The sequence below is a fragment of the Rhinoderma darwinii genome (genome assembly GCF_050947455.1).
Source record: "Rhinoderma darwinii isolate aRhiDar2 chromosome 2 unlocalized genomic scaffold, aRhiDar2.hap1 SUPER_2_unloc_6, whole genome shotgun sequence".
Classification (NCBI taxonomy): domain Eukaryota; kingdom Metazoa; phylum Chordata; class Amphibia; order Anura; family Rhinodermatidae; genus Rhinoderma; species Rhinoderma darwinii.
In genome coordinates, this window is record NW_027461729.1 from 580,018 (window position 1) to 592,184 (window position 12,167).

The 12,167-nt window shown below is 43.0% G+C and overlaps 1 non-coding gene and 2 pseudogenes across 1 annotated transcript; all 3 read right to left on the minus strand.

Moving 5' to 3' along the window:
• Nucleotides 1–5,083: 5,083 nt before the first annotated feature.
• Nucleotides 5,084–5,268, minus strand: LOC142681818 (U2 spliceosomal RNA). The gene has a single exon (XR_012853667.1). It is a non-coding gene; the product is annotated as a U2 spliceosomal RNA (small nuclear RNA).
• Nucleotides 5,269–6,634: 1,366 nt separating this feature from the next.
• On the minus strand, nucleotides 6,635–6,774 carry LOC142681826 (U2 spliceosomal RNA; annotated as a pseudogene).
• Nucleotides 6,775–8,045: 1,271 nt separating this feature from the next.
• Nucleotides 8,046–8,246, minus strand: LOC142681807 (U2 spliceosomal RNA; annotated as a pseudogene).
• Nucleotides 8,247–12,167: the final 3,921 nt, after the last annotated feature.

A 12,167-nucleotide genomic window follows, 5' to 3' on the forward strand; every position in this document is an offset into this window, starting at 1 on the left:
CTGGTTGCCACCTCCTCCAGGGATAGGAACCCCTCTGATGACTTTGTCCTTGCGTATCTGACACAATAGGGGCTCCATCGCACATATAAATAAAATCGGGGAGAGCGGACACCCCTGCTTCACTCCAGATTTTAAAACCACATTTTCGGTTAAAAACCCATTAATAGAAATTTGGCTAAAACAAGACTTATATAGAACCTTAATACGACTTAAAATCATCTCAGGGATTGACATTTTCTTTAAAACATTAAAAAGGTACAAATGTGAAACTCTGTCAAAAGCCTTCTCAAAATCTAGCGCTAGGAGGGCTAAACCTTGACTCCGGTCTCTTGAATACCATATGACATCACGGATTATATTTAAAGTCTCAGTAATACTTCTCCCAGGAACCCCACAAACCTGGTCCGGATGTATAATTTTGCTGATCACTATTTTTAACCGGTTTGCAATTATCTTGGCCATTACTTTGTATTCCATATTTAGGAGGGTGATAGGTCTCCAGTTCCCCAGCAGAGTCCGATCTCCTTTTTTAAAAATCAAAGACACTACCCCCCTCCTCCATGAAACCGGCAACATATTTACAGTAAAAGCATCTTTAAATAACACAAAAAGGTCGTCCTTTAAAATGTCCCAAAACGTTAGATAAAATTCGATGGGAAGTCCATCTGAACCAGGAGCTTTCCCATAAGAAAAACTTTTAAAAACAGTAAAAAGTTCTTCTAAGTTGATATCCCGTGATAAAACCTCCTGGTCTAAAACATCTAACTTAAGATCAAGGACATTAAGAGCATCTGTTAAAAAGGACATATCAATACACTTTTCATTAAAAAGGAGCTGGTAAAAATCATGAGCAGACTTTAAAATACCTTCCCTAGAGGTTTGACCCTCCAAGTTTAAAATCACATCTCTTTTATCCATAACTTTTTTGAAGAAAAATCGGGAACATTTTTCTCCTTCCTCCAGATGTTGAACTCGGGATCTGAAAATAATTTGTTTACCTCTTTGTTCTAAACATTTCTTAATTTCTGCTTTCATACTTTCTATATCTTCTTTCACATCTATCCCCAGCTCCTTGAATTTAAAAAGTGTTTGCAACCTTGTGTTAAAATTATAAAACCATTGTTTCTTTTCTTTTGCTTTCCTCTTACCTGCTTTAATAAAAAATAACTTAATTTTTGTTTTTATTTCTTCCCACCAGGTCAGCATTGGTATGTCGGGGTTTTTCTGCTGCTGCCAACACTGGTAGGATTGGCCAAATTCCAGCTGAGTCAGAGGATCCTCCAGCAGGTGCGTGCTCAACCTCCAGAGGCCCTTGTTTACCTTCAGTTCACCACTAAACTCTATCTTAGCCTGCAAGAGTTTGTGGTCAGAAAATATATTAGATATTAAAACAAATTTCACTGGGTTAAAATCCTCTGATAAAAATATAAAATCGATCCTAGAAGCCACTCTCCCATTGGACCATGTGTGGCCTAGGTCTGCCGGCAAGAGCAACTTCCAGGCATCCCTCAGCTTAAAATCGCATAAAAAATTCTTAAGCAGGTAAGAGGTCTTATCTAGTTTGCGGAGAGGGTCACCCCCCTGCCGGCATTCTCCTTCACATATACAATTGAAATCTCCTCCTACTAATAAGGGGGATGACCCAACACAAAACAATGGTAAAATTTGCATTAACTCCGCCCTCTCCTGCTTATCAGGAGAGGCATATACATTTAAAATACGAAACATAAAACCATTAAAATTCAGGTGGACTACTATTGCTCTGCCAGGTAAAATCTCAGTCACAGAATGTATAATAGTAGAAAAGCCACGGCAGAGCAGTCCTACCCCAGATGATCTATTTTCATTGGAGCCGGACCACACGGAAGGACCCAGCTTCCAATCTTTTTTAATGTCCGAATAGTCTATTGCGTGTTGAAATCCACACTCCTGTAACAAGCAGAAATCAAAGTCCTCAGTCTCTAGGAAGGAAAACAAAGCAGCCCTACGAGCGGGGCTCTTTAATAGTCTCACGTTCAGTGAGACGACATTGACGAGAGGCATTACACATATTATGGTGGCGGATCGTCCATGCTCGAGCCACAACTAAACTCCTGGATGTCTAGCCCACCAAAGATCTCCTGCTCAGGAGACCCAGGCGACTGGATGTTCTGGGGGTTGGAAGCTGACAACTGATAGGTCACCGGCCCCAACCACAAATCGTCATCGGCCAAGCAGATATCCGGGGAGTCAAGTTCCACTCCCCTCCGCCACTTCCTTACTGGTTCATTCTCCCTCTCATCGCTGTCATCTCCTCCCCGCTCACTGGAGGCTGCTCTCTTCTCACCCTCTGGAATGCTTGACTCCATCTCCTCCACGATGTTTTGGTGGTCCTCAGAGCGGTCGTCAAGGGTCTTCAGCGAAGTCTCCTTCCTAGGCTGGCTCTTCTCACGTTGGGACTTTGAGGTCATTTGCATAGATCCTCCCTCTGGTGTTGAAAGGGATTTCTGCTCGGACTTGCGGCTGGTATTTGGGGTCGTCATTGCAGGGCTCTCCACTGAAGTTATGGAGACCCTCTGCTCTGACCCACTGATGGCAACACCACGGGACTTACAAGCAGAGGCCTGACCAGGAACTGTGTCAGGCTCCCGCTCTGTCCCAACCGCACTCCTGCTACAGGAGGCGCCCTTGACCTTCATCGCCTTGTCCACTGATAGAGATTCAGCAGACATTGGCTCCGGTCTTGAAATCACAGTCTCTTGTCTGGCGCCCTGGGTCATCATCACCCGATCCTCAGCAGACGTTACTGAAGATCGCTTTGGCTCTGACCCAGGTGTGGATTTCACAAAACTCTTCACCGTGTCAGCGTAGGTACGATTCCTGGCTCTGCTGGGGCAATCCCTGAACATGTGGCCCTTGCCCCCACATAAATTGCACAGTCTCTCTTTGGGGCAACTCTTCATTTGATGTCCGTATTGGCCACAATTATTGCACCTATCCAACTTCTCATCTTTGCAGGAAACCTGGGTATGTCCAAAGCGTCCACACTGCCGGCAATATGTGGGCATACCCGGGTAAAATATATAACCTCTGCTTTTCCCAATAACTACGGTAGAGGGTGGGTGCTGCATGCCTCCGATTCCCTCTGGGTCTTTTTTTAAGCGGACCAAAAATTTTCGCTTGCCTCCCCAAAATCCAACAGCATTATTAATTTTGTTCATAAATTTTACGTCATCACAATATCTCTGAAGGTAAGTGGTAATATCATCAGTCTCTACATGGGGATTGTAGAGATAGACTACCAGAGGGATCTCATCATAGGCAAAAAGTAATACGAACTCTAGTCCATCAAACTTTTCATCATACATTAGTTCGTTTACCTTCTTTACGACGTTCTGGCAGCACCCAAGATCCTGGAAGGTGATGGTGTGGGTTCCTTTGGCTTCGTTGTCCTGGAAGCAAAAAATATCCCTGTGATGTAGTCCAAGCGAACCCAAAAGCACTTCTCTGGCGATAAATTCCAAGTTCTTCTTTGGTCTGTGTCTTTCCTCCACTTCAATACGAATAGTATTCTTCATCCGGGCCTCACCCGATGCGTACGAAATCCTGGCTGGCATCTCTCCCGTCTGGCAGGAAACAGGCCGATTGCCTGGGGATCCCTTCCCGTTGCTCCCGGACTAGGCCCTTCTCCCAATAGCGACAGGGGGGTGAAGTCTGGGCTATGAACCCAGACGATCCCCCCAGGCCGAGAGAAAGGGTACCGGAAGCACCTCCTGACAAGTCTCCTGGATAAATCCACTTGATCTTAGCCAGAAGGCCGAGAAGCGATAACCCGAACGGGCCGCGCGTTGACCGAGCCTGCCCAATACTGCTGTTCACCCCTTGCAGCGATTCAGCCTACTCCTAGGCAATTCCATGGGGCCCTGCAGGCTCACACACACTCACAGCTACTAAGCGGGAGGTGAATAAAGGCCGGAGAGGAAGCAAGACAGGATTTGCTTCTTTTGCTTGCACCACAATGCAGTGCTGAAAGAGGAGGAATCGACATAAAAACGCCTTCCTGGCAACACCCAAATGCCCTCCTGCCGTGCAAACACTGGCAGCAGCAGCAGCAGCAGCAGCAGCAGCAGTAAGTGCATGCCCACTGCCACCCCTTCTCCTTTCACACCTTGTATCAGCTTTAATCCAGTCCAGTGCTGCCTGCTGAGCAGCACTGACCAACACTGCCTGGGCCCAGGCTTTTATCTCTGAGGCCCCATTATGATGTCAGAAAGCTGGCTCTGGCTCCTGAGGTCTCCACTATGACACGTGCAAAGTTCCGTCTGAACTTTATATAAGACGGTGCGGCTCAGTCAGTCACTCAGTGTTGCCTGAGAGGGCAACACTGCAACAGCCGGCCCCCAGGCTGTCTTTTTTTTGCACAGCTAGTTGCCTCCAGGAGGCCACAAGAGGGAGACAAGGGACTGCAAAATGGAAAATAGGCATCCACCAACTTTACAGACAACTTGTTCTCCTTGCTCCTACAACCTCCATCCTTGCACAGTTTGTTATTCTTCCAGGTAACATAGTAACAAATCCAAATTGCTGCTCTCTTTGTAGGCAAGCAAGGGTTTGTTGCAACTGCAATTCTTACTTCTTCTTGAAATGTAGGGACCACAGTACATTCCATCACATCCATCTAGTGTACACAGGTAGGTCCATTGTGACGGGCGGGCGGGCGGGCTGGCTGCTTTAATGGCTGTTTGCTGTTCCCCTACTCCACTCCACTATTTGACTATGGTGCTGCATCAATCAGTGGCTGGCTCAGGTGGAGCTCTTTAACCTACCTAGGAGGGAGGGCGGAGAGAAGACAAGGAAGGTGAATGAGCTGTTCCAATGTGAAATGCCGGAAACACAGAAACACAGACGACACAAAACAAGAGGTGGCAATGTATTAATTAATTGCATTTAATAAATTAGCTCATTATCACACATGACTGTACAAATGCATTGTCCAACAGGTGTTGAAATAATGGGATTAAAAGGGGAGATCCCATCCGAAAGACAAAAACAATGGCAAACACAAAAAGCACTTTTGGAATCTGATTTTAGTAAACACATAAGGAAAGGGTGCACCGGTCCTGGAAATACTGCAATACCAGGTCAATGCGTGGAGTGGACAGAGCAAGCTCTATTTCCATCTCCCTGTTCTAAAAATCCATTTAATATATGGTCCCCAGATAGGGGACGTATCAGATATTAAACTGATAAGAACAGATCAGGTTTCCACTCAGATCCGTCTCGAGTTAAATTTTAAACTTCAAATTTAAAGACTTGATCATCATTATGAAAAACCAAAATATAATTTTTATTTCTCTTTTTTTTGTAAGTAAAATTAATAAAACAAACCATTTCTTACAGCGATTACACCTACCATATCCACAAGATGTTCTCGAAGATCTTGACCATCCCACTCCAAATTTACAATACACGCCAACCAGGTTGGCACTTTATATCTTTCAAGAAAATCGGATATATCTCCTCTTAGACAAGTTCGTACCCGCCTCCGAACCTTCTCAAAATTAATTTTCTCTCTTAATTCCTCTATGTCTTTTACTAATTTATCTCTTTCTGCTCTATTTTCATCTGAAACAACATTTTTTTCCACAATTTTTCTCCTTTTTGTTTCATCACTCCTTTTAACCTCAACGCTTTTCCATCCTCCTCCCACTTCCTGTGGCTTATCCTCTTTTCCTGAGGTAACTTTCTCTTCCTTTCTTTTAACTATCTGTTCCTTTCTTTTAACGGTCTTCTTACTCTCCTCCTTTACTTCACTTTTGCTTTTCTTTAAACAATTTTTAAACACATGCCCTTCTTCTCTACACATGTTACACACTTTACCCTTCTCACAATCATTGTACATATGACCTTCTTGGAAACATTTTGTACAGAATATTTTCCCACAATTTTCCTTCACATGTCCATACTCTTTGCAATTATGGCAAAAAATCCCCATTCCAAAAAAATAGAGATTCCCACTTGCACTGCCAATTTTAAAGCGTGCTGGAGGAAGCAATAAGTTTCCAGCCTCTCCAACTGCCTTAATTTTACACAGGAATTTCCATTTGCCTGTCCAGAATCCAAAGGGATTAAAGACCTTACCCTTCTCCACCACCTCCTCACAGAACTTAGTGAGAAAACATATAATATCGTCTTTACACACATAGGGGGAAAACATTTTAACAATCACCAACTTTTTGCTAGGAGCAAAGTGTGGTGTTACAATCACACCAACCAGTCTTGGATCCTGCTTCTTCTCCTTCAAAGTGTCCAGAAAGTCCAGATAAATTTCCTCCGTACAAAAGGTGACATCGAAGCATCCTCTTCTTGGATAGTCCATTACAGACAATATCCATTGTCTCTCCAACTGGAAAAGACCAAGCAAGAGTACCTTTGTTAGGAATTCCAAGTCCCTGCTTTGTCCTCCAGATTCCTCCATCGTAAAACGAACAGCATTCCGAGTCCGCATGTAGTCAGGGATTTCCTCCATCCTGCCGCAAAAAAGCCAACGATATCCAACGAAATCCAACGAACTCCAACGATAATACCTTCAGCACCTAAATGCCAGGCAAGTGATCGCTCCCCGTTGCCCTGGACTAATCCTCTCCCCCAATAGCAGCAGAGGGGTTAAGTCTCTTGTAAAAGAGACGATCCCCCCAGGCCAAGGAAAAGGGTACCAGGGCACCTCCTGACCAAGAAACAAGGCAATACCCTAAAGTACTACACTTGATCTTAGCCAAAAGGCCGAGAAGCGATAACCCGAACGGGCCGCGCGTTGACCGAGCCTGCCCAATACTGCTGTTCACCCCTTGCAGCGATTCAGCCTACTCCTAGGCAATTCCATGGGGCCCTGCAGGCTCACACACACTCACAGCTACTAAGCGGGAGGTGAATAAAGGCCGGAGAGGAAGCAAGACAGGATTTGCTTCTTTTGCTTGCACCACAATGCAGTGCTGAAAGAGGAGGAATCGACATAAAAACGCCTTCCTGGCAACGCCCAAATGCCCTCCTGCCGTGCAAACACTGGCAGCAGCAGCAGCAGCAGCAGCAGCAGCAGTAAGTGCATGCCCACTGCCACCCCTTCTCCTTTCACACCTTGTATCAGCTTTAATCCAGTCCAGTGCTGCCTGCTGAGCAGCACTGACCAACACTGCCTGGGCCCAGGCTTTTATCTCTGAGGCCCCATTATGATGTCAGAAAGCTGGCTCTGGCTCCTGAGGTCTCCACTATGACACGTGCAAAGTTCCGTCTGAACTTTATATAAGACGGTGCGGCTCAGTCAGTCACTCAGTGTTGCCTGAGAGGGCAACACTGCAACAGCCGGCCCCCAGGCTGTCTTTTTTTTGCACAGCTAGTTGCCTCCAGGAGGCCACAAGAGGGAGACAAGGGACTGCAAAATGGAAAATAGGCATCCACCAACTTTACAGACAACTTGTTCTCCTTGCTCCTACAACCTCCATCCTTGCACAGTTTGTTATTCTTCCAGGTAACATAGTAACAAATCCAAATTGCTGCTCTCTTTGTAGGCAAGCAAGGGTTTGTTGCAACTGCAATTCTTACTTCTTCTTGAAATGTAGGGACCACAGTACATTCCATCACATCCATCTAGTGTACACAGGTAGGTCCATTGTGACGGGCGGGCGGGCTGGCTGCTTTAATGGCTGTTTGCTGTTCCCCTACTCCACTCCACTATTTGACTATGGTGCTGCATCAATCAGTGGCTGGCTCAGGTGCAGCTCTTTAACCTATCTAGGAGGGAGGGCGGAGAGAAGACAAGGAAGGTGAATGAGCTGTTCCAATGTGAAATGCCGGAAACACAGAAACACAGAGGACACAAAACAAGAGATGGCAATGTATTAATTAATTGCATTTAATAAATTAGCTCATTATCACACATGACTGTACAAATGCATTGTCCAACAGGTGTTGAAATAATGGGATTAAAAGGGGAGATCCCATCCGAAAGACAAAAACAATGGCAAACACAAAAAGCACTTTCGGAATCTGATTTTAGTAAACACATAAGGAAAGGGTGCACCGGTCCTGGAAATACTGCAATACCAGGTCAATGCGTGGAGTGGACAGAGCAAGCTCTATTTCCATCTCCCTGTTCTAAAAATCCATTTAATATATGGTCCCCAGATAGGGGACGTATCAGATATTAAACTGATAAGAACAGATTTTTTTTTTTTTTTTTTTTTTTTTTAACTCATCAGTTTATATACTATCCGCATCTTATTTCACATAAAAGCTACTTCATACTGCGGTTAGACCTTACATCATATGAGTCATATCAAAAATTTATTTCTTTACATACATTAACAATACAGGTTCCATTTTTTAACATTCCACATACCTTCAGCCTTAACCTCACCCCACCTTTTCTTGTCATAGAGGTACACAGTATGCAGCCTGGATAAAAACAGTTTGACAGCATCGTTTGGAGTTAAAACAGTCTTCCTAAAAATAATTAGATTTCTTGCGTCCCAGACAGTTTCTTTGAAAATAGCAAAGACAATCCAATAAATACGTACATTTTCAAATTTAGTAAAATCACATCCAATCAAAATATTTTCATAGCTAAAAGCATTAGATTTCAATAAGAATATTAAGAGCCGGTTTAAAAGTGATAAAACCTGCTTCGTAAAATTACAACTCCAAAATAGATGCTTTACATCTTCAATACCTCCGCAGCCACTCCTGGGACAGACCTCTGATACTCCCACACCTCTTCTCTCGAGGAGAGACCTTGTTGGAAGACAGTTATGTAAAGTCAACCAAACCACATCATGTTGTCTATTAGATACTCCAGGTGTCTTAAAGAGCTTCCAAACTCTAGCGGATTGTGCATTATTTGCAAAAGGAACCTCACATAAAACCTCGTTATTTCTAACTAAATCAATAATTTTCTTCTTGTCAAGGTCACCTGCAGTACCCAGATTAAAACGTACATAAAAGGATTTTAAGATGACATAAAATACAGGCAGTTTCCAGGATATCGGCCGTTTTAAATCTCTTATGCACCATTTCCATTTCACCATCAACCATCCCGCCAGGTAACGTATCATATCTGCCGCTCTGTTTTCCCCTTTCACAGTTTTAAGAATCAACAATAAATAGTGCAGATTTAAAAACACATCAATATTAGGAAAATCATACCCTCCCAAAATCGTTTTCCTCATGACCACCTCCCGTCTTAGTTTCTCCATTTTGGAGTTCCAGAAAAATACGAATAATTTCCTAGTAATTCTTCTTACCCACAACTTATTGGGAGGGAAAATTACAGCAACATACAACAGTAAAGGAAGGATTACCGACTTTATTACCAATACTTTCCCTTTCAGGGACAGGCTTCTCAATTTCCAGAAGGCAAGCTTCTGGTCTACTTTAGCCTCTAATAGAGAGAAACTGTGTTTACCCTTGAGATCTCTCTCAAAGGTAACTCCCAAGACTTCAATCTTATCTGTCTGCATCACTCTGTCCACCTTCACTTGTACCTGCTTGCCAAAGTTACACAACTGACATTTGTCCCAGTTGACTTTCATCCCTGATATTGCACAAAAAATCCTAAGATGTAAATTGGCTCGATTAAGATCGGCCACCGAGGTACACACAAATACTGCGTCATCCATGTATCCTAGTGACTTGACCTGATGCCCATCGCCTCCCGGAATAAAACAACCAGATATTTTTTTATCATTTTGTAAACTAATAAACAAAGGCTCCATAACACACACAAATAAAATGGGTGAGAGCGGGCACCCTTGCCTCACACCGGATTTAACCTTAATGGAGGGACTCACATTCCCATTAATTAATACCTGGCTCTCAACCCCATTATACAGCCCTTGGATCATCGTCATTAGTTTTGCAGGTATTCCCATCCTCTTCAATACTGCAAACATAAATCGATGAGAAACTTTGTCAAACGCCTTTTCCAAGTCAATTGACTCCAATATCAAAGATATATCCACCTCGTTTGCATAAAATATCAGATCCCGTAATAACAGCAAATTGTCCGATATCCTACGCCCAGGGACAGCGCAAGTTTGATGCATACCAACCATGTATTTTACCACCTGACTCATCCTTCCTGCAATGATCTTTGCTAATAGCTTATAGTCAGTATTCAAGAGGGTGATAGGACGCCAGTTCTTCATTTCCCTCCTATCTCCCTTCTTATGAATCAAAGTCACCACTCCCTGCCTCATTGAGGTTGAAAGCCCCCCACTATCAAATGCATATCTCAGAACTTTCACCACCTGTTCCTTGATAAAAGACCAGCATTCTTGGTAAAATTCAACCGGGAGCCCATCACACCCTGGGGTCTTATCTTTAGCCATGGCGTCCATACTTTTTTTTATTTCTGACTCACTAATATCGCTAGACATATTTTCTATATCTTCAAGCAAGATATTATTCTCCACGTTTTTGCAGTAGTCATAAATCTCGTTGTCACATGCCGCCTCATCCACTCCAAACAATGATTGATAAAACCTACAAACCTCAGTAGTCATTCCCTTGCCACAAACTTCTCCTGTAGGTGTTAAAACTGAGGAAATAATCCCTTTTGCATTAAAGGTTTTTTTAAAGAAATACCTCGAACACTGTTCGTTTTCCTCCAAATGCCTTATCTTTGATTGGAACACAATCTGCCTCCCTCGATCCATCAAACCTTTCTTTATCTCATCCTTTATGATTTTTAAGTCCTCCTCCACATCACAACCTGCATTTTTAAACTTCTGGAGAGTCTCCAACTTCCTCGTCAAACGGGCTTCCTCTTCCCTCCTCTCTTTTGCCTTCCTGATACCTATTCTTTTAAGGAGGGAAACCATCTGTTCTTTTGCCCAATCCCACCAAACCAACAAATCTGCATAATCAGATTGTTTCTCAACACAAAATTGAAATACCTTTTTTAATTCCTGCAATACGTCAACCTCCTGCAACAAACTTGTATTTAGTTTCCACAACCCCCTTCCAAACCTGAGAGACTCATTAAAACAAAATTCAACAGAAACCATTTTATGGTCTGAAAAAATATTTTTCTGATGTCTGCAATTCTTAGTTTTTATACCTTCAGAGGCAAAAATAAAATCAATTCTGGATTTGGCCCTTCCACTTTCCGCCAGGTAAGTATATTTATCCTCTCCGTCAATCGATACTCCAGCATCCTGATATCTCAAATCTAAAATAAGCTGATTTAAAATTTTAGAAGAAAAGTCCAATTTTACCTCTGCAACACTTTCTCTATCCCCTACTACTCTGATACAATTAAAATCCCCTGCAACAATTGTAAAAGCACGACCAGGCATATATAATTTAAGTGTCTCAAAAAAGGAAATTCTAGCCTGCTTCTCAGCAGGAGCATAAATACTAAAAACCCTAATTTTATGACCTAAAAAAACACAGTCTAAAATTATAAAACGACCTGGTACAATAATTCTAAAATCACTCACTGTAACATTATTATTCTTAAGGAGAATACCCACTCCTTCATTCCGATTCTCACCACCGACCGACCAAAAGGATTTCCCACAATTCCACTCAGCCCCAGCTGGAGCGATCTGAATAGCACACTCCTGTATGCAAATTATGTCAGCATTAACATTTTTTAATTGGTCAAAAATTGCTGCCCTTCTAAATTCAGATCCTATACTCCTAACATTAAGGGAAGCTACTATCAATGCCATTATAAGGATAAAAGCAAGTTTTATACAATACTTAGCCATTATAATTTGAATCTGTACTACTTTTTAAACTGACTAGTCTTTTTTAACTTCTCAACATCATCTTTTTCCAGATATTCAATAACAGGCGAACCTGGAGATTCAAAACCTCCACCGTCCCCTGAGAAGGAAGGCATTGCCTCTACAGATAAGCATGCATACCTATTGGCATGATCAAACCTTGGCTTTTTCAATACTGCCCTCACAGGTCTTTCATCCTCACCAGAGGCTCTCCTAGTACTCCTTTGTCCAGGCGTTAGCAAGTCATCTGAATCAACCTCATCCAGGTCAGGGAGACTAACGGGGCTCACCACACCCAAATCACTTTCAGCTGCCACCTGAGAAAACTCATCCATCATTACCTCCAAATCACCAATTGCACATTGTGCCTCTTGCGGAAGGTCTAATGCCTGCTCCACTGTA